The sequence below is a fragment of the Microtus ochrogaster genome, chromosome 8 (genome assembly GCF_000317375.1).
Source record: "Microtus ochrogaster isolate Prairie Vole_2 chromosome 8, MicOch1.0, whole genome shotgun sequence".
NCBI classification, from domain to species: Eukaryota; Metazoa; Chordata; class Mammalia; order Rodentia; family Cricetidae; genus Microtus; species Microtus ochrogaster.
This window is the reverse complement of record NC_022015.1, coordinates 40705868-40728126: the sequence shown is the minus strand read 5'-3', so window position 1 is coordinate 40728126 and position 22259 is coordinate 40705868. Positions and strand designations below refer to the sequence as shown.

The following is a 22259-nucleotide window of genomic DNA, read 5'->3' as shown; positions in this document are numbered from 1 at the left end:
GCCTGGTCTACATAGTCATGTTCCAAAAAGAGTACCTTCAAGGAAAGACTTAGAAACAATCCTCAACTTGGGGAGGCGATAACCCTTGTCCTCTGGCTTCTAAACAGGAAACTTTGTTTTTTTTTTTTTGATGGAATTTCTCTGTGTATCCCTGGCTGTCCAGGAACTCATTCTGTAGACCAGGCTAGCCTCAAACTCGGAGATCTTTCTGCCTCTGCCTCCCAAGTTCTGCAATTAAAAGTATACATCACCACGCCTGGCCCCAGGAAACATTTAATGGTCTACATTACAACATCAGCCTCAGAAGTGGTATGTATGGCACAAGAGCTTTGTGTCTTAAGCAAGCCAAACATCAGCTCTCAGGCTGCCCCTCCCTGGCCTTAGAAACAGGGCCTGGGAAGATGAAACCATCAGGGCCACGATAAACAAGCTCTAGCTACATCTTGGGAGCTACAGCACTTAGCAATTGTCTTTTGCTTCTGATGGCTTTGGGGAATAGTAGTGTCCTGCCCCTGTCTGCCCCACAATGGACAGGCCCTGCCTTTCCAGACTTGGGAAGGTTCGGAGGCTTAGGTAGAGTTGGAGACTTAGCAGTGGGAGGTTGCAAGTCAGTTCGAGACGAGAGGCCCAAAGGCAATGGAAAGAGAAATCAAAGGCTCCTTCCCACTAGACTTGTGTGGAAGCCTACTGTTGCCTGGATACCAGTCAAATGGGCTGGAGATGATCTGGATGGTGTTTAAGACCCAAACAAAAAGGAGGTTGTGAACGCAGAGCAGTTAGGTCTGGCAGCCATGCCTCTGCCACCAGAAGGTTCCTTTTTACTCTTATCAGGAAGTTGGTGCCAAATGAGTGCCAACTCACTTCCTTGGTCCTCCCTTCAGCTGCATGGCCAGTCTCCCGCTGCATGTCGTCCATAGCGCTCACTATGCCTGCCTGTGATCTTGGAACTGAAGTACTGGTGATAGAGGACCCCATCTGCCTTCCCACTTCCTTTGGTGGCATCTCCCCCAGTTGTGAGCTCAGGGGACAGATAGATGGCTCTGAAGAAACAGTTCTGCCTCCTTCCCAAAGGAGGTTTTGCTTCTTGAGGGAAACCGCCACCCTCTCTCCTTTCAGGCATGGCTGCCCTTTAGGAGTCCCTTTTCTGGGAGGGGAGGGCAGAGCGGCTGAGGGGAACAAAAGCCCCTCATAGTGCCCATTCGTGGGAACTTAGTTGAGTGCCAGGAGCAAAGCTAGGGAATTGGAACCATGAGGAGCACCCAAGGGCAGGACGGCTGGGCCAACGCCAAGATGCTGGTCCTCAGATCCTTCCATTCTGTCCTGTTTTCGAGGGTCACCCTGAGTGTAGGTTTCCTTCCCTTGGCCCCGGGCCAGGCAGAACCACTTGACATATTGTACACACACATTGGCTTCTCCCTCCACCCAGAACTGCTCATTCTCCCACATAAGGAGTGGGTCTGCCGGGCGGTGGTGGTGCACGCCTTTAATCCCAGCACTCGGGAGGCAGAGTCAGGCGGATCTCTGTGAGTTCGAGACCAGCCTGGTCTACAAGAGCTAGTGACAGGACAGGCTCCAAAGCCACAGAGAAACCCTGTCTCGAAAAACCAAAAAAAAAAAGTGTTAGACCCACTCCTTTGTTTTGGTTTGGTTTTGGTTTTTCAAGACAGGGTTTCTCTGTAGCTTTGGTGCCTGTCCTGGAACTAGCTCTTGTAGACCAGGCTGGCCTCGAACTCCCAGAGATCTGCCTGCCTCTGCCTCCCGAGTGCTGGGATTAAAGGCGTGCGCCACCACCGCCCAGTTAACACTTTTAAATTGCTTTTTGGAATATATGGCAATATATATCAAACCTTTTATTTGTTTTTAATGCTTTATTTTTATTTGATGTGCATTGATGTTTTGCTTGCATGTATGTGTGTATGAGGGTGTCAGATCTCCTGGAACTGGAATAACAGGCAGCCATGAGCTGCCATGTGAGTACTGGGAATTGAACCCAAGTTCTCTGGAAGAGCCTTCTCTCCAGCCCCATGAAGGGTTTGTTTTTTTTTTTAAATGCAAAAGGATTTATTTTGATGATTTATAAAAGAAACATCACATGGCAACTCAACCTATATTTACACATTTAAAAATAAATGCATATAAATGTATATACACCATGTTACATTAACCAAGTGTTAATTGAAATGTTAAACGTAAGTGTTGAACAGACACAAGAGAACATAAGGCAGGTTTTCCATGCTTAGGTACTTCTTACAGTATGTCCAACAACCAGCAGACCCTGGGCGGCAGAAGCTGCCAGAAGCTGGCTTCAGGGAGCATGGGAAAGGGGAGTCACCAGCTTCACATGCTGTGCCCCACATGGCGTTTGTAAAGACCATTTATTTTATGTGTATGTACGTGTGTGTGTGTGTGTGTGTGTGTGTGTGTGTGTGTGTGTGTGTATCATGCACAGGCATGCAGGAACCTGGGGCAGTCAGAAGAGGGAAAAGATCTGGAATTACAGATGGTTGTGAGCTTCTTTGGGATTGGTTGGTTTTGGATTTTCTTGAGACAAAGTCTTCCTTTGTATCTCAAGCTGGGACTGCAAATGATGCCCATATATATTCTTTTAGAAAAACCCAAATTGAAGTTTGTTACATATCCCAATAACAACTCTTTTAGTTTTATTTATTTATTTATTTATTTTTGGTTTTTTGAGACAGGGTTTCTCTGTGGCTTTGGAGCCTGTCCTGGAACTAGCTCTGTAGACCAGGCTGGTCTCGAACTCACAGAGATCCGCCTTCCTCTGCCTCCCTAGTGCTGGGATTAAAGGTGTGCGCCACCACCGCCTGGCAGCTCTTTTAGTTTTAAAACTATGGCGCTGGACTGGCCAGGCATGGCAGCATGATGGCGTGCCGCTGTAAGGCTAGCTGGAGGAGAAGGCCAGCCTCGCTGCACAGAGCGGGAAGGACCGTCTAAGGATCTGTGAGTTCTGCTTAATGTATAAAGCTCCAGGGACTGGGATCTGAGTCGTGAATCTGTCTTCTTATCTGTGGCACGCACTGGTGAGCTTAGCAGCTCCACTAGGGTGACTTAAGAGGAGTCCTGGGAATCAGCCCACCTCTGTGCCTGGGAGAAGAGAAGGGAGGAAATGTTGGCATACCAGGAGCTGATCCGGTGGGATCTGGGCCTGGGAAGAGTGGCCTAGTGGTCACTATTCTAAATTCAGTTCTAGGAGCCTGACAGGGGTTGGGAGTTGTGCTGTATGTAGATCCAGCCATAAAGGAAGCCGTTGGCAACATTTGAACTTAAAAGTTACCGGGCAAAGGTCAAGGTTGGATGGGCATGGTAGGTGTGGGCAGATGCAAGGTTCTGACTGGGAACCTCCAAGAGGAAGGACAGACATCCACGGTGTCTGTCAGCTGTGCTCAGGCAATTGGCCACCTCTCACACACCCACGATTGCTCTGCTCACTGTGGGAAGACCTTGGAAATGCCTAGGGTCCTAGAGTAGACTGCCCTCAGACCAGGCTGGGCCACAGCCAGCTCCACATTCCCATCCCCACCCTCCTCCAGCCCCAGGCTCCTCTCAGCCCAGAGCCTTCCTGACAGCTGAGGGCCTGCAGCTGCCCGGCTAGAAGGCCCCTCAGAGGTCTCAAGGACAGCTGCTGCCCCTGACCCCACTGGCCATGGTTCCCGGACACTACTCTTTACAGCCCAGCCAGCCCTGTCTCCGCTGCTCACTCCACTCCCTTGGTCATGCCCAGGGGTTCCGGGGCTGTCCTAGCACACAACAGGAGCATGGCCATGGTGGAGAGCATCAGCAACAAGAGCAGTCCCCAGCCTCAGTGCTATTCAGAGGAGGCTTTTCCACCCAGCAGGAACAATATTAGAAAAGGAGGACTCCCCTCAGGCCCATTTGTCCAGCCTGTTCTGACAGCTCACTTACCAGAGAGGAGCCAGAGGTGACCTCTCACAGGACAAACAGAGATGGAGAACTGTCGTCCCTGACTCCCAGCAGGTTTCCCTGAAATCCACTGTTCCCATGAGCGCCTGAGGCCCCCTAGAACATTTCTGGTAACAGAAGTTGCCCCTAGGGATATGTGTCACAGGGCTTGGAGTCACCCCACCCCCCCCATCCTGTTCAAACTCAAGATATAGCTGATGCTGGCATTAACTCCTGGTCCTCCTACCTCCTGAGTACTGGGATTACACGGGTGTTTATTCAGTGCTGGGGCTCGAACCCAGAGCCTCACTCATGCTAGACAAACACTGCCAAGTGAGCTCCATTGCCAGCTTTCATTTTGTTAACATTTATTTATTTTTGGGAAGGGGGTGTGCGCCACAGCATGCATTTGGAGGTCAAGAGGACAGCCTGGGAGAGTTGGTTCTCTCCTCCCATCAAGTGGGTTCTGGGTATTGAGTTCAAGTCGTCAAGCTTTCTAGGCAGTGCCTTTCCTTGCTGAGCCATCTTACCACCTTTTGTCTAAGATTTATGAATACCAGGCAGTGGTAGCCAGGACTATTACACAGAGAAACCCTATCTTAAAACAATTATTTTAAATTTATGTACGGGGGCTATGTGCGTGTGAGTGCAGGTACCCTAGAAGGCCAGAGGCATCGGATCACCCTGGAGCTATAGTTACAGGCTGAACCATCTGAATGTGGATGCTGAGAACTGTACTCTGAAAGACAACAGATCCTCTGGGCCACTGAGCCACCTCTCCAGCCCCATCCCGTTCCTGCCACTTAATTCCTGAAGTGCTCCATAGCCTCTCACTTATGCTATTCACTCCTGATTCCCGAGGATGAGGAGGGTCTTGTTCACAGGTATCTCTCAGTTCTGATAGAGTGCATGGCACACCCTCTCGAGTGCTAGGATCACTAGAGCTTGCACCACTAGGCTTGGCTGGGATTAAGTTCAGGTCGGTGCATATCCAAACCACAGCAAACAGTCTGCAGAATATAATGCCAACAGGAAACAACAGAGAGGCCCCACAGAAAATGGCTTAACCCATCCCCTTGAGTCATCCACCCCCAACAGTGGGTCCTGCCCTCCCTGTGACTCCCATCTTTGCCTGCAAGATTTGGGGGCTCAACTTGTCTAAATATTTAGCATTTATGTGAAGCAGATGGGCAGGGCTTGGCTCGCTCGGCAGCTCTGGGAGTGACTTTGAAAGCGGGTAATGCAGTCTCTGGGAGAAGTCCGCGCCACAGAAACTGACGCTGGAAGCTTGTGAGTGTTGAGCCACATGAAAAGATAATCTAAATAAAAAAGAGATGTGAGTCTGGATTGGGCATGGGAATGCAACCTGTCATCCCAGCTTTTAGGAGGCAGAGGCAGGAGAATTGATAGAAATTCAAAGCCAAACCACATAGGGAGTTTCTTAGTTACCAGTTCTGTTGCAGCAGCAGTGAAAAGTGTTGACCAAAAAGCAAGTTGTGGAGGAAAGGGTTATTTGGATTACATTTCCACATTGCTGTTTATCAATGAAGGAAGCCAGGACAGGAACTCAAACAGGCCAGGCCTGAAAGCAGTAGCTGATGCAGAGACCATGGAGGAAGAGCCTCATGGCGAGCTCAGTCTCCCTTCCTCCCTTCCTTCCTTCCTTTCTTTCTTCCTTCCTTCCTTCCTTTATTTGAGGCAGGGTTTCTCTGTGTAGTAGCTGTGACTGGCTGTCCTGGAACTCACTCAATAGACCAAGCTGGCCTCAAACACACAGGGATCTGCCTGTTTCTGTCTCTCAAGTGCTGGGATTAAAGACGTGTGCCACCACTGCCTGGCCAGCCTGCTTTCTTTTTTTTTGGGGGGGGGGGGTTCGAGACAGGGTTTCTCTGTGGTTTTGGAGCCTGTCCTGGAACTAGCTCTTGTAGACCAGACTGGTCTCGAACTCACAGAGATCTGCTGCCTCTGCCTCCCGAGTGCTGGGATTAAAGGCGTGCGCCACCACCGCCCGGCTCGCCAGCCTGCTTTCTTAGGACCACCAGTGCCCAGCCCAGGGATGGCTCCACTCACAATGGGCTAGGCCCTCCTCCATCAATCACTAACTAGAAAAATCCATGCAGCTGGATCTTATGGAGGCGTTTTTCCAATTGAGGTTCCCTCCTTTCAGACAATTTCAGCTTGTGTCAAGTTGATATAAAACTAGCCAGCACAGTGAGTTTGAAAGCAGCCAGAGCTACAGAGTGAGACCCTGTCTCTAAAAATCAAAAAGAAGGGCTGGAGAGATGGCTCAGTGGTTAAGAGCACTGGCAACTCTTCCAAAGGTCCTGGGTTCGATTCCCAGCAACCACATGGTGGCTCACAACCGTCTGTAATGAGATCTGGTGCCCTCTTCTGGTGTACAGGCATACATGCAGGCAGAACACTACATAATAAACAAATAAAAACACTGGATAGTGGTGGTTCACGCCTTTAACCCCAGCACTTGGGAGGCAGAGACAGGCAGCTCTCAGTGAGTTCGAAGCCAACCTGGTCCTCAAAGTGAGTTTCAGGACATCCAGGGCTAAACAGAGAAACCCTATCTCTAAACAAACAAAACAAAACAAAACAAAAAAAGATTAGCCCTGTCTTGAAAAAACAAAACAAACAAAAAGATTATTCTGATTGTGTCTGTCTTAATTAGGGTTTCTATTGCTGTGAAGAGACACCATGACTGCAGCAAGCCATATAAAAGAAAACATTTTCAGTCCATTATCGTCATGGTGGAAAGCTTGTCAGCTTGCAGGCAGACATAGTGCTGGAGAAGGAGCTGAGAGTTCTGCATCTGGATCTTCAGGCGACAGGAAAAAAACTGAGACACACTTCCTCCAACAAGGCCACACCTCCTCATAGTGCCACTCCCTATGGACTTCTGGGGATCATTTTTCTCAAACTACCACAGTGGCATACCTCTGTAGGACCCTTGTCTTCACTGCTTTCAGCAACTGTTACGACTGTCTCTGGCCTTACTCAGCCTTTCCTTCTCAGTGGCAAGTGACAGAAACCATACCAAAACCCCCCAAAAACTGGAATTTAGCTAATGTAATGGAAAACGCTTTGGGTATGGCTGGGACCAGGACACGAGCAATACCATAGATTCGTTTTCTTGGTTCTGTTTTCGTTATTTGGAGGAGCAGTGGGACGGGCTTTGAATAGTCCAGGCTGACCTTGAACTCCTGATCCTCCTGCTTCCACTTCCTGAGTGCTGGAATTCTAAGTGTGCGTCGTCAACACGGGCAGTCTTCTGCTTTCTCGTGTTGCTCTTATTCTCCGGCACGCTTTTCCTTAGGGTTGCAAAGCTGGTCACCAGCATCCCCTTTGGAACCCTCACAGTCCCAGGAAGTTCCCAAGATCCTGTTTACTGTTAAACACCATTTCTGCCCCTGAACTATTGCTATGGCTCAGACTGGCCAAGCAAGCCTCAAACCCACTTTTAGAGTTTGAGGTGTGGAGTCAATCACCCTGGAGACTGCAGAGTTGGGAGGGGACCGACAGGCTGTACAAAGAGCCCATCTCTTACCCTAGTTTGCTTTCTGTTGCTGTCATAAAGCAACCTGGGGAGAAAAGGGTTTATTTCAGCTATACTTCCGGTCACGATCTATAGCTGAGGGAAGTCAGGGAAGGAACTCAAGAAGCCACAGAGGAATACAGCCCAGTCCCACCTGCTGAGGGATGGTGTCACTCAACCAATAGACAGTCTGATCTGAGCAATTCCTGAACTGACGTTCCCTCTAGGAATTCTAGATTGCATCAAATTAACAAAGTAGCCAGTATGCCCTCTTACCTGCCCCCTTCTACGCCTCGCTCTGTTGTGCACCTCATCTCACCGTCACAGCCTGTGTGAGCCTAGTCCTATTGGTCTTAATCTCCCCAGGCTTCCTCCTGGTCCCCATGGAATGTTCTTTCTTTTCTCTGCCTAGCAAACCCCAACTCATCCATTAATACCTGCTCACATGTCCCCCTTTCCTTGTTCTTGTTTCTCCACCCCTGGCAGCAAGTCCATCTTTGTAGTTCTTCAAGATTCTTGTGGCTTTGGAGCCTGTCCTGGAACTAGCTCTGTAGACCAGGCTAGGCTCGAACTCACAGAGATCCGCCTGCCTCTGCCTCCCGAGTGAAGATTCTTTTTTTTTAATGATCATTGGTGTTTTACTTGCATGTGTGTCCATGTGAGGGTGCTGGAACCCCCGGAACTGGAGTTACAGATAGGTGTGTGTGCTATGTGGGTGCTGGGAATTAAACCCAGGTCCTCTGGAAGAGCAACTGGTGCTCTTCTTCTTCTTCTTTATTATGTATATAGTTTTGTTTGTTTGTTTGTTTTCGAGATAAGCTTTCACTGTAGTTTTGGTGTCTGTCCTGGAACTAGTTCTTGTAGACCAGGCTGGCCTCAAACTCACAGAAATCTACCTGCCTCTGCCTCCTGAGTGCTGGGATTAAAGGCGTGCGCCACCACCACTGGGCTGTATATAGTTTTCTGCCTGCATGTATCTCCTGAAGACCAGAAAAGGACACCAGATGTCATTACATATGGTTGTGAGCCACCATGTGGTTGCTGGGAATTGAACTCAGGTCCTCTGGAAGATCAGTCAGTACTCTTAACCTTGCTGAGCCATCTCCAGGCCCTGTGGTTCTTTGTAGTGTGTGTGTGTGTGTGTGTGTGTGTGTGTGTGTGTGTGTGTGTGTGTGTGTGTTTTCATGGTATACATATATGTGGAGGTCAGAGGATAGCTTTTGAAAGTTGGTTGGTTCTTCCACCATCCACCCTGTGTGTTCTAGGTATTGAACTCAGGTTGTGAGACTCGATGGCAAGCACCTTTATTCCCTGAACTGTATTATAGGGCTCCCTCTTTTGTTCTTTTGATTGCCAGCCATTGACTAAGTCTTCCTGGTGGTGACTGAGAACTTGATGCTGTCCTGGGGACTTTGTGACATCACATCCATGCTGATTTAGAATTGCTGTTCTTTCATGATGGGTTGTTTGTTCCAGAAGTTGGCCTAGCTTGCCCACTGTGTCTTCTCTAGTCCCGCAGGTCCTGAGGTAAAGATCACTTGTAGAAATGGCTTTTGGGGCCAGCCATGGTGGCTCATACCTTACCAGCACTCTGGAGGCAGAGGCAAGCAGATCTCTGTGAGTTTGACACCAGAGCCTGGTCTGCACAGTGAGTTGATGGATACCCAGGGCTATGTAGAGAGACCCTGTCTCAAAATACAAACAAACAAGCAAAGTCTTTTTAGTTTGGCATGTTGGCACACACCTGTAATACCTCAGGGACAGAGGAAGGAGGATTCAGAGTTTGGGAACAACCTGAGACAGAGAAGGCTTTTCATGGTAATGACAAGGGACCTAGGAAGTCCTGGGCATGGGAAGTCCTGAGGGCAGGCTCTGCTCATTGTGTAATTTATTTCCTATTCTAGTGACAGCCATGGGGTCAACATACTTCTGGGAGGAAGTGCCTGGGCTTGTCCCTACTAGGACAGAACTGTCACCACTCTGGAAAACCCCATGGCCCTGAGCTAGAGGCCAAAACGCAAACCTAAAGGAAAGTCCCCCTACCACCTAGTTCCCAAGGGTAGAAGCCACCATCTGGGGGTGACTCTGTGGATGACTGCTCATCTGGAACCCCAGCTTTGAATGGCCGAGTTCTCCAAAATGGGGTGAAAAGGGAGAAGGGGAGGGCAGGGCTTGGCAGGAGTCCTGGGCAGGAAGGAAGCACTAACAATCAAGGAAAAAACACAGCCTAAGCTTGGGTTGGGCTCAGGTCACAGGCACCGCCGGCACCCCTGAGCTGGGACTTCAGGGCTCCCAGGGGTGGACACAGCTCCTTCACCACCCCCAATACCCTGTGATGACCCAGGAGGGGAGCTCGCACACCTCGTGAGACCTCCATCACTCTCTCCCAGCATCTTCTCTCGATGCCCCTGTTATCTCCGTCATCCCACCAACCTCTCAGGATCCTCTATTCCCAAGGGGCAGAGAACTGGCTGCAGCCCATGGAGAGGAGAGGGACTCCAGCCTTTGGGAGTGGGGGACTTTCGGCTGTACTCTCCAGGGCCCATCAGGTCAGGGTCCAAGATGAGGGCGATTTCCAGGAAGAAGCGGCCGGGAAGGGAAGGAAGGTCTGAGTCAGTTTCTGTGTGGTCATCTCGGTGGGGGAGGAAGCTGTAGGGCTGGACCTAGTGGGCCCATCCTAGGTCAGGGAGGCTGTGAGCTTAGAGGAAAACCGAAACCCCTCTTCTAGTGTACCCGTCTGTGCCTTCTTGGGACCACAGTGTCCAAGAGCCATCCCAATGGACACATTCCATATCCCAACTTGGATGTCCAACTGGAACACAGGGTCCAGACTGGGAGCTGTAGACACTTATCTGAGTGTCTGACAGAAGTGCAAGCCACCCAGGCTGTCCCCAAAGAAGTAGGCTATTCTAGCTCCACTCCTACCCACACCTAGGTCTTTACCTAGCCTGAGGAGTTATGTAAAAAGCCAGTTTAGTAACTGAAATCTTATTTATTTATTTTTCTTTTGTTTTGAGACAGGGTATCATTCTGTAGACCTGGCTGGTCTGGAACTTAATATGTGCCGCAGGTTAGCTTAGAAATCATGGCAATCCTCCTGTCTCAACCTTGTGAGTATTGGAATTATAGGCACATACCACAGTACCCAAGCAGAAATTCCATTCTATAAATGATTAACTGTGAGACTGCAGATGGCAATGCCAGGTATGTGCGCACAATCCCACCCTCTGGAGGTCTCCTCAGGCCAGGTATGTGCGCACAATCCCACCCTCTGGGGGTCTCCTCAGGCCAGGTATGTGCGCACAATCCCACCCTCTGGGGGTCTCCTCAGGCCAGGTATGTGCGCACAATCCCACCCACTGGGAGTCTCCTCAGGGACTCTGTCTAGCCTGCTCATAAATGGAGGAAAAGCTAAGCTGTCCTCCTCCTGCAATTGCACAGGGCAGAACCCGGGTCAGACCATCCTGGTGCAGCCTGGGTGGGTCATTGTCTTGCTCAGGATAACAGCAAGAGTCAAGGAGCCATCCAAGCAGCATGGACAGCTGGCGCTGGACGCTTTTCCCATCCAGGGTGACCGAAAACAATTCCCAAAGCACAGGTGGCAGCTTCGGTCTGGTCTGCTGTCCCTACATACGCCCTCCAGTCCCGACCCCCCTCTCACCCCGCCACAGACACTACCCTAAAGAGCCCTGGGCTGCTCGCTGGCAGTGCAGCGCTGTGGAGGAGAGCTCAGACACCCCCAACCCTCCACTCCTGTTACTTCCTGCTTTGTTGCCAGCTCTGGTCCTGGAGGCTGGAATGTCTGAGAACATCTGGATGCCAGCTGGCATCTGGTGAGGGTCCTTATACTGTTTCATCCCCTGGCAGGAGGCAGAAGAGAGAGTGAGTAGGTGGGGAGAAGGAGAGAGAAAGTGGGCTTGCATCCTCCAGCCCATTGGTGCTGGCACTGAGCCTTTCTTGGACTTAGAGCGCTATGATCTAAACAGCCCCCAGCAGGTCCCACCTCCCAACATCTGCCTTTCGGGGAATATACTCATAATATAGCCTTCACCCGTATGTCAGTGTGGTCCAGGTTCCTTTCCAGGACTCTCCTCAGTTTTCCTCCAAGCCATCCAGGCCGATCCTGACCTGTCCTGGGACACTGAGCAAGGAGTAGAGCCAGCTGAAGATTAAATCCTGCCACCTTCAATGCCAGGACTAGGGAGGCAGAGGCAGGAGGATCTCTGTGAGTTTGGCCTGGTCTACAGGGTGAGTTCCAAGCCAGTCAGGGCTACGTAGTAAGACAAATAAGACACTGTCTCAAAAAACAAACAAAACAAAACAAACAAAACAATACAAAACAAAAATCCAAAACTTCCTTTTTATTCATTTCCCAATGATACGGGAACAAATTAACACACAAGCTTGGTGGCTTAAAAGCCTACAGACCGGGCTAGAGGGACGGCTCCAGCGGCTAGGGTGCAAGCTGCTGAAGCTATCCCAATATGGCTCCTGGAGCTGACATCAGCTGATGTCAGCAAATGACAGGTGATTCACAGCACCGGTAACAAGGCCTTCTGCATGCCTCAGGGTCCACCTGCACACACCCCACACAGACGCAGACATATACACTAATTTAAAGCAACACTGCCACACAAATTCCTTACCATGTGGTGGAGGTCAGAAGTCCTGTGAAATTAAAGTCAAGATGTCTGGAAGCTCTGGGAGAGTCTGTCCTTGTCTTCTCCAGCTGTTAGGATGCTCAGAGCTGCTTGGTTTGTGGGCTCTTCTTTTCCTCTAAAAATAGCACCAGAGTATCTTTTGGGCTGGCCCTTCCTTCCATTATAGATAGATTGATTGGCGTGTGTAGCAGTCAGACGAAAACCTGTGGGCATGGGTGCTCTTCTTCCACCATGAGAGTTCAGGAGCTCCAACCCAGGTCGTCAGGCTTGGGGACAGAGTGCTTAAGTCCAGCAGGATCAGAAGCTCAACCATCTCATACCCACCCCATGTTTGACTGTTTTGACAGAGGGTCTCACCATGTAGCCCAGGCTGGCCTCTGCTTCCCCAGGCATGTGCTGCCAGGCCTAGTGTGGCCCTTCTTTATTTTTTATTTTTTTGTTTTTTAAGACAGGGTTTCTCTGTGGCTTTGGAGCCTGTCCTGGAACTAGCTCTTGTAGACCAGGCTGGTCTCAAACTCACAGAGATCCGCCTGCCTCTGCCTCCCGAGTGCTGGGATTAAAGGCGTGTGCCACCATCGCCCGGCTCCTTCTTTAATTTTTTGTCTTTTCTAATTTTTAAGGGCCCTTGTAATTAAACTGGACCACTCAGATAATAGAGCATAATCTTTATTTCTTTAAAAAATGACATTAATGGCAGAGGCAGGTCAATTTCTAAGTTCAAGGACATCCAAGGCTATGTAGAGAGACATTGTCTCAAAACAAACAAAAAAATGAAAAAACAAAACAAATAGAAACCCAGCAACAACAAGAAATTACAATTAAATCAGGTGTAGTGGCACATGCCTCTAATCTCAGCACTTGGGAGGCAGAGGCAGGTGGATCTCCATGAGTTTGATACAGGCTTGGTCCAAATAGTGAGTTCCATGCCAGCTAGAGCTATACAGTGAGATTCTGTCTCAAAAAATAAATTACATTGTGTTTTTGTGGAGGTAGGGGCATGCATGTTTGCTGTGGTTGTATGTAGCCAGAGAATATTTAATAGTTCTCTCCTTCTTCCACTATGAAAGCCCCAGAAATCAAACTCAGATTGTGAGCCTTGACTGCAAACACGCTTAGCTGCTGAATCCTCACTCATAACGACCCTCTTATTTAGTTATTTTTGGTTTTTTGAGACAGGGTTTCTCTGTAGCTTTGGAGCCTGTCCTGGAACTAGTTCTTGTAGACCAGGCTGGCCTCAAAATCACAGAGATCTGCGTGCCTCTGCCTCCTGAGTGCTGGGATTAAAAGCATGCGCCACCACCGCCTGGCTGACCCTCTTTTATTTTCGGACTTGAATTAACTATATGGATGGGAAGAATAACCGTGAACTCCTGATCCTCCTGCCTCAGTCCGCTGAGAGCTGGGATCACAGACGTACCAGCAATCCTGTTTACGGAGCGCTGAGGACAGAAGCCAGAGCCTCATGTGCTACCTAAGTACTCTGTGAACTAAAGTGTATTCCTAGGCCAGGGTAATCTCTATGTTAAAATCCCCCGAGCAGGGCATGGTGGCTTCCATCTATAGTCCCAGCTCTTTGGGAGGTTGAGGAAGGAGGACTGGTTGAGCCCAGGTTTCTGCTTATCACAATCCCCCAGGTACTCAAAATTCCCTTCCCACATAACAAGCAGTCATAGGTTCCAGAGGTTAAAATGGGGAGATCTTGATCTAGGGATGCATGCATGTGTGAGTGTGAGTGCGTGTGAGTGTGTGTATGCATACATGCATGTGTGACTGGTGATTAAACAGGGACTAACACACAGGGAAACACACCGAGCCCCTCAGAGCTGTATTTCCTAACCCAGACTACTGACATCTTTAAGGATGCATGACTCATCGTCCTTCCCATTCTGCCCTCCCCCCTGGCTTGGCTGACACATTCGCTCACCCCAGCATCCTCCCCTCCTGTACACACATCCCATTTCTTCAGTGGCTGTCTGGAAGCCAAGCATCCTGGCTCCTCTCCTCCCACCTTTCTCTTTCGCCTCACTCCTCTTCGCACTTAACCACCTGGATTGGGATCGCCCTGTGCCTTGTACCTTGAATTTCTTGAATCCCCATCTCTCAGCTTCCCTAACCACAAGTAGACACCCAACGAAGTTATTCCACTTACTCACAGAACGGAGCAATAACAAGTTTTCCTCGGTCTGTCTCAGCAACCTTAGAACCTGCCCTTCAATAACTGTTTCTGATCCTGTGTGACTGTATAAATGAATGAATCATTGTAGGAGCCCAAACCCACGTCGGAAACCACCTAGCAGGGACAGCAAACACAGGCATGCCCAGTCTCTCTCTGTCTTTCTCGGTCTGTCTGTTTCTGGTTTTCTCCGCGCTGCCCCCTCCCCGAATCTTTCTCTCTCCCTCCTTCCATCGCTCTCTCTCCTAGATTAGGCAAACTCTTCAAAGCGCTCCTAAGTTTGGAAGGCGCCTGCAAAGCCCGATTCATTCCGGTAGAGTCACACTCGTGCGGACGACTCCAGGGTCACAATCCTTCCGGCAAGGAAACCCATCCAAGGACGCTCAGAGATTTCTCAAGAATTCGCTCTTCCGGCCTTTGCTGGCCCAGTGCTTCTAGCCTAAAGTTTTGACTCCAACGTGCACAGCTGGCGTCTTGGTAGCTCCTGGAGGCAAAGGCTCTGGAATCTTGCAGCGGAGTCTGCAGAACAGAGAACTTGGGTGGTGCCGCGGTGGGCGGGGATGTGTGGAAGGGGGCTGGAAAAGGGCGACTCGGGATTGGCTTTTAGTGCTGGGGGCGGGGCTTCGGGTCTGAGGTCCGCATTGTAAGTTCCCAGGCCCTCCCTGGTGCTCTATCCCGGCCGCGCAGCTCTGCGGCTTTGCCCGCGCGCCTCAAGGTGAGTCTAGACTGAGGTTTCTCAGGCCTCTAGTGACTTCTTGGAGAGTCCATCCAGGGTGATGCTCGGTTCTGGTCCAGGTCAGGCCCCTTACAAGGCGCCTGGGTCCCCGCCCCCTACCCATGACCTCCCACAGCGCTCAGGGCTCTGCGCTGTCAGTCTTGCAGCTCCTATCTTTACCAGTGTTCTATGCTGGAGCCTCGAGACCAGGGAGCATCCTTCCTCGGCCCGTGTCCCCGCCTGGGCTGGAGGCCGTATTTTTAGCGGCTGGTGAGGTGTCCTCCTATCTTTAGCTGCAATGTTACTGAAACGGATCTGGGCTGCGCCAGGCAGCGCTTGGCTGGGGAGCTGGAGGGGTCGGCGCGGGAACGCGAGCCAGGGTTGAGCAGCCGGACTCGCTGGAGGGCGGGGGCCTGCACGTCCGAAACCTGGCGGCGCGCCAAACAGACACTGGGACCTCGCCCAGGCCGGGAAGCTCAGGCAAGGCCCCTCCCAGAGCTCGGGGACCGGGACAAGGTCCCCCAGTCTTCGCACTTCCACCCTCACCGTGGCCTGACTGTGCGACCCAGAGAAAAAGCCCTATGGGTGATACACCTCGGGTAGTGGAGCTCGCAGCTCCGCGGTGGGCGTCAGCTTGGAGCCGGTGTGCTCAGTGGGACCCTAGAATGCTGGACGATAGCGGGGGCGCGCGCGCCACCTAGCGACCACGGGTCCTATCGCTTTTCTGCGCTGGGACCCAGGGAGACCGCTGCGGGAGAACCAACTTCTGAGGTGGCCCTGTCAGGGCTGGCAAAAGGAAACCCACGCTTGGGGGCTGAGTAGGGTTCGGTTTTTGTTCTTGTTGCAACCCAGGAAAGCCGAAGGGTTTGAGAAAGGCCCTGCAGATATTTGCTGAATGTCCTTTGATGGTGACAGTGGACTCATCTATTTCTGCAGAGCCTCTTGTTTCCAGTATAGCAAAGGGTCAGCCCATTTTAAAGATGAGGAAGGTGAGTCCAGTCCCGGAGAGGTCACAGAGTTCCAGGTGGAATTAGATTCCAAACTATTCCTTTTGGCCTGGCAAGATGTCTCAGCGGAAGTAGCTTACTGAGCAAGCTTGGGGATGAGTTCCATCTGCAAAACATGTAAAGATGGAAAGAGAGAACTGACTCCATAAAGTTGCCCTCTGACCTCCACACACACACACACACACACACACACACACACAGTACATATGAGCTTGTGTGTGAGCTTGCATGCACATACACACACATACGTCAGGCATATATTCACGATAACAATAAATGCAACTTTTTGTTTGCTTGTCTTTTAGAGGCAGTATTTTAGTTCTTAGGGGCAGGCAGATTTCTAAGTTCGACTGGCCTGGTCTACAGAGTGAGTACCTGGACAGCCAGGACAACCTGTTCTGTAGAGAAATCCTGTCTGAAAAAAAAGAAAACAAACAAACAAACAAAAAACTTTTACTGCCGGGCGATGGTGGCGCACGCCTTTAATCCCAGCACTCGGGAGGCAGAGGCAGGTGGATCTCTGTGAGTTCGAGACCAGCCTGGTCTACAGAGAGTTCCAGGACAGGTTCCAAAGCCACAGAGAAACCCTGTCTCGAAAAAACAAAAAAAAAAAAAACAAAAAACAAAAAAAAAAACTTTTACTGCATTTAAGAGTAGGGACAAAAATCACGTCTGGAGCTGGGCATGCTAGCACACTTTTTTTTTTCCTTTTGGTTTTTTGGATGTTTGAGGGGGTCTCCCTTTGTAAACTCTGGCTGTCCTGGAACTCACTATTCAAACTAAGCTGGCCTCGAACTCACAGAGAACTGCCTACCTTTGCCTCCCAAGTGCTAGAATTAGACATTCATCACCATGCCCAGCTGGGTGGCACACTTCTAATCCTGGCACTTGGGAAGCAGAAGCAGATCTCTGCGAGTTTGAGGCCAGCCTAGACTACAGAATGTGACAAAAAGAGGGGGAAAATCATTAGTTCTGAAGTGTGTATGGAGGGAGGGGAATTTCCGGGAACAGCCAGAGTGAGCAGGGCTAAATATTCTCCATGGCCAGAGGGGATCTGCCTCCAGGAAGTTATTTCCTCTGAGGGAGGCCCAGGGTTGCTGTCCAGGGCAACCCACAGAGCTGGGATGGCTCCCATCTGCTCCTCCGGTTGTTGGAGGAGGCTCCTCCTGGCAGCCTTCCTCCAATCAGAGTTCCTTCCAGCTCTGAACACTGGCAAGTCCGGGAAGTGGCAGCCAAGGGATATGACTACATAGAGGAAGCTGCAGACTTGATAGTTTTTCTCTCCTGTTCCCTATCCATATCACCACAGGGCCAGTTCACTGCCTTGAAGCCACATGGCCAGCCTTGGTACCAGTGCCTTTCTTGCTAGTTGGATGAGGCTCCACTCCTGTGGCTATCTAGGACAGTAGTGACACCTACCACACTGTGGCTTTAGAGTGTGAGGAACCCCATGGCAGTGGAGCCTCCAGTCCTGTGGTTGTTAGATCTTCTAGTCAGGATTGCTGGTGGTTATTCCCAGCTTTCTCCTGGGTGGCTGATGCTGGCCCCACCCTTCCCTTTAGCCTCTGTTCTCCTCACATCTGGATTTGGGTGGGTACATCTGGCTCAGAGTGAGACAGCTGTCAGGGACTCCCAGTTTGCTGTGGAAACACCCAAGCTGTCTTGGAGCTCTAGTGTGATGGAGTGAGCGTGGGGGAAGGACCTGGCCCAAGCTCTAGGCAGATCTCACCAATTGGCCCAGCTCGCCCTCAGTGGAAAGGACGCAGTAGTTACCCCATTGCTACACAGCAGCAAACTGGACAGATCAGATGTGTTCACAGGGTCAACCAGTGATGGAATTCAAAGACCTGGGGTGTGTCTTCTTCCGACAGCTCCTCTAGAATTAGCTGGAATCTACCATGAAGTTCATTCCCTTGTCTCCTGTTGGCTGCAGGTGCTCAGAGGCCAGAGATGTTCAGCCTCTATGGTTCAGCCTAGGGTGTCCGGCCTCAGGGTGGGGTTTCCTGAGCAAGGGCCTGTGCTGAGATGGGGGCAGTTAGGACTCTGCCCTGCCTGCATCCGGCTGCCTTCTTCCTGCCCTTCCTGATCACCCACAGCCTACCCAGGATGGAGACTGAAGCAGAGGAAACAGGGGGTGCCACCTTTACTCAGGTGTGGGCTGGCCTAGAGGAGGCTTAGTGGAAGAAGACAGGCTTCCCTGGCTTTAATCCTGGCCCTGCTGCTGACTGCAATGTGATCTTGGACATGTTGACTCCAGGGGGATCCCGCAAAGATAGGAACAGACCACCAAAGTCTAATAAACCAGAAGCAAACTTTATTCCAGAAACAAGATTCCAGGAAAACCAGAAGCAAACTTAAAAATAAAACAATAAAAAATAAAAACACTGCGGGGCACAGAAGCTTATCAGTAGCTGAGACCACAGTCAGAGATGGTGCTTGTTTGTTAGGCTGTGGCCAAAGGCTGGTTTCTGAACCAGCCTTTTATAGTTAGGGCACCAAGCATTAGGTCTGAACAAAGGATTTTTACAGTCTTGCCCCTACCCGTGGGTCAGTCAACGCAGACCCTAAGGAGGGGAGTGAGTTCTAATGTCAATGGGCAGCTATCATGAAATATGTTTCAGAGTAGATTACAGCTAGAGTCAATAATTACAAGAAAATGGGTGTCTTTAGCAATTAGAAAAGGGACTTCTAGTAATACCAGAAGGTTAATAGATTAGAATTAATTGGTTCTTAGGGGACTGGAGAGATGGCTCAGAGGTTAAGAGCACTGATTGTTCTTCCAGAGGTCCTGAGTTCAATTCCCAGCAACCACATGGTGGCTCACAACCATCTGTAATGAGATCTGGTGCCCTATTCTCTCTTCTGGCCTGCAGGCATACACGTAGACAGAATATTGTATACATAATAAATAGATAGATAGATAGATAGATAGATAGATAGATAGATAGATTCTTAGACAAGGAACTTAAAAGATAGCAGAAACCTTTTCACACTATCTCTAGGTGAAACTCAGATTCAGACTGCCATACTTTACATCCTCCAGTGTCAGAGCTCATTACTTAGAGGTGTTTGTACTGTCCTGTCTCTCTGGTACCTCCAGGCAGTGTATACTGGAGCCCCATGCCTCCCCTTTGATGGCGCCAGTTTCCCATAACGGAGACAGTGCCTAACCCAGAAGTTACGTATCTCTGTCTCCTAAAGGTTAACTCGGTTCATATCTGTCGTCATCCAGAATGACCAAGACACTGCTCTCAGAGGCTCCGGCTTTGTATATAGAACAGCCAGTTGTAAAATGGAATGACCTAGGCTGATGGAGGCTTCTTAAGCATCTGAGAAAATAGCTCACTGTGAATGACTGGTCCTCGATCTGCTGAGAAAGCTGTTGACAGTCTGTTCTCATTCTCCTAGACTTATAACTTTATATTTATTTCTACATTCTTTTTTTTTTTTTTTTTTTTTTTTGGTTTTTCGAGACAGGGTTTCTCTGTAGCTTTGGAGCCTGTCCTGGAACTCCCTTGGTAGACCAGGCTGGCCTCGAACTCACAGAGATCCGCCTGCCTCTGCCTCCCGAGTGCTGGGATTACAGGCGTGCGCCACCACCGCCCGGCTTATTTCTACATTCTTATTTTTGGAATCTTAATTTTTATTTTCTTATTCTTGGACTCTTCAGACAAATTTCTCACCTTTTGCATTGGATTCTGCATTTGGAGTCAAATGAGTCAGGCCCTCCACACAGCAACCCCACCAAGGGACTGGAGGGTATACAGTGAACGGGTGCACCTGCTCTGCTTCCTGCGTTGTTAAACCAGTGTTGCGCCTGCACAGGGTGCCTTTTTCCTATCTTAAAGATTGTTCTGTTTCCCTGGCCGGAGAAATAACCCAGGCTTAGTGAGAAACTGATGGCTGAGTACAGCTCTGTTTCTTGGGGTTTTATTATTTGTGTTGTGTTTTTAGACAGCACCTCAAAAAAAGAAAAACTGCATTTCTGTAAAACTGAAAAAGTGCTCACTGTAACAGCACACGCTAAATCAGAACACATAGGTGGCTGTGCGGCCTCTGTGCGAGGATGACGGTTTGTGCTTTTAGAGACAGGGTTTTTCTGTGCAGCCCAGGTCATCCCGAAATTCTCTTGTAGACCTGGCTGGCCTCAGAGATCTGTCTGCCTCTGCCTCCCAAGTGCTGAGATTTAAAGGTGTGTACTACCACCACTCAGCTTTTTTTAAAAGAGTTTTTATGTATATAAGTATTTTACCTATACGTGTTTGTGTATTCATTAATGCATGATTTTTTTTTTAAGAATCTGCCACTTACCTTCAGTCCCAACACTCAGAAGACAAATAAATACAGACAAATCTCTCTGAGTTCCACGCCAGACAAGGTGAGACTCAGTCCTCCCAAAAAAAATGTCTGAACAAGAGAGGAAAAGTCTGAAATTATAACATCACTGGCATTTAGGCGAACACCCCTTCACACACATGTAGATTGTCCATGTGTACTTTAGTATGCCAATGGGCAAAGTTATAGGTCATCTGCTGGGGACACTTTTCCCTCCAAAGCAGGCACCACATACCACCACTCTTCTGACCAGTATGACGACCTGATTCTTTCTCATTTCTCATGTTAAGAGAGAATCCTAAACAGGCTGGCATATATGGAGTGTGGATGGCAGGGCCATTGGTAGTCCATGCTTTTAATAAATGGTACCCTCTCAGGCTCGAGAGATGGCTCAGTGATTAAACACTTGTTGCTTTTGCAGAGGTTGGGTTCCCAGCACCCACAGGGCGGCTCACAACCAACTCTAACTCCAGTTCTAGGCATTTGATGTTTGTTCCCTTTTACCGCTGCAGACACCAGCCTTGCCCACGGCGCACTCACATACTCACAGTCAACTCTCACATACAGAAATAAATCTGAAAAACTTAGCGGCGTCCTTTTGAACGTTTCCACATTTTGTTTGTCTCTTTCTGTAGTATCTTGCTCTCTGCAAGCATCCAGCTGTGTCTGATCTTTCTCATTTGTTTCAGTCTGTTTCTCCTGCTAGGCATGCACTCTGCCAGGAGCTACGTGGCAGCCCCGAGTTTTAATGTTCAAATGGGGATCATAGGAGGGTTGTGATAACATGTTTGCAAAGCTCTCAGAAGAATACCACTCCAAAAAGTATTATATACCCTGCCTCATCTCTCTGTGCTGGGGCTGGGAGGAGGGGCTGGGAGGAAGGTCAGACAGGAACTCCAGACTCAACCTCTGCTTCTGACCTGAGGAGGAGGAAAGGGAAACCTCCAAGTGGGAAGTGGCGGATTATGAGGCATTGGTCATTCAGCTGCTGGCTGGATGCCTGTGTTCCCAGCACTGAACCAGGCCTGGGTGGGAGAGGCAGTTTCGAAACTCTCCATCCTCAGTTGGGTAGGGAGTTGAGGCCAGTGGTGAGACTCACATACAATGGGGCACTTCTTGTGTGGCAGAACATAGCTGATGGAGGTCAGGGACAAGTGTGAATACCAGGCAGGAGCAGTAAGTAGAGCGAGAGATCAGGGCTGGAGTATGTAGGTGTCTAAGGACCTAGCATCAAGATTCAGGGTCTCCATTCCTCCTCAGATGTGGGAGGGCTTCTGTAGTGCACACTTTTAATCCCAGCACTCGGAAGGCAAAGGTGGGTGGATCTCTCTGAGTTCCAGATCAACTTAGTTTACATAATGAGTGCTAGATCAACCAGGGCTACACAGGAAACGCTGCATAAAAACAAAAAAGTGGGGGCAGTGGTGTGGGCCATGTCTTTAATCCCCGCTCTCAGGAGGCAGAAATAGTTGAATCTCTGAGTTTGAGGCCATCCTGGTCTGCAGAGAGGGTTCCAGGACAGTCAAGACTATACAGAGAATCCTGTCTCGAAAAACCAAAATAAATAATCAAAAAAAAAAAAATACCTTTATTACATATCCCAGGCTGACGTCAAAGTCACAGAGATCTGCTTTACTCGTCTCTGGCTTCCTTGAGTTAGGATTAAGGTGTGATCCACCAAGCCCCATGTGTTGACTTTTTAAAGTTTGTTTTATTATTGTTGTGTGTTTATGAGTGTGGACACACGCCACAGCTGCTTGAGGAGGTCAGAGAACAATTCTCAGGACTCCGTTCTCTCCAGCTGTGGGTTCTGCAGACCAAGCACAGGTCGACAGTTTGTACAGCGAGTGCTTTCACCCACTCCACCATCTTGTCTACCTCTGCCTCCTTTATTATTTTTTCT

General features: G+C 49.6%; 1 protein-coding gene across 2 annotated transcripts in view; it reads left to right on the top strand.

Moving 5' to 3' along the window:
• The first annotated feature begins 14968 nt into the window (after positions 1-14968).
• Positions 14969-22259, top strand: part of Cdc42ep2 (CDC42 effector protein 2) — a 9938-nt gene continuing 2647 nt past the window's right edge. Inside the window, exon 1 of one of the 2 annotated variants that reach the window (XM_005351768.2) lies at positions 14969-15014. The gene's annotated coding sequence lies outside the window, so the exon portion shown is untranslated. Of the gene's footprint in view, positions 15015-20379; positions 20400-22259 lie in introns of those variants that run through there. The other variant, XM_026781026.1, reaches the window with a different exon arrangement.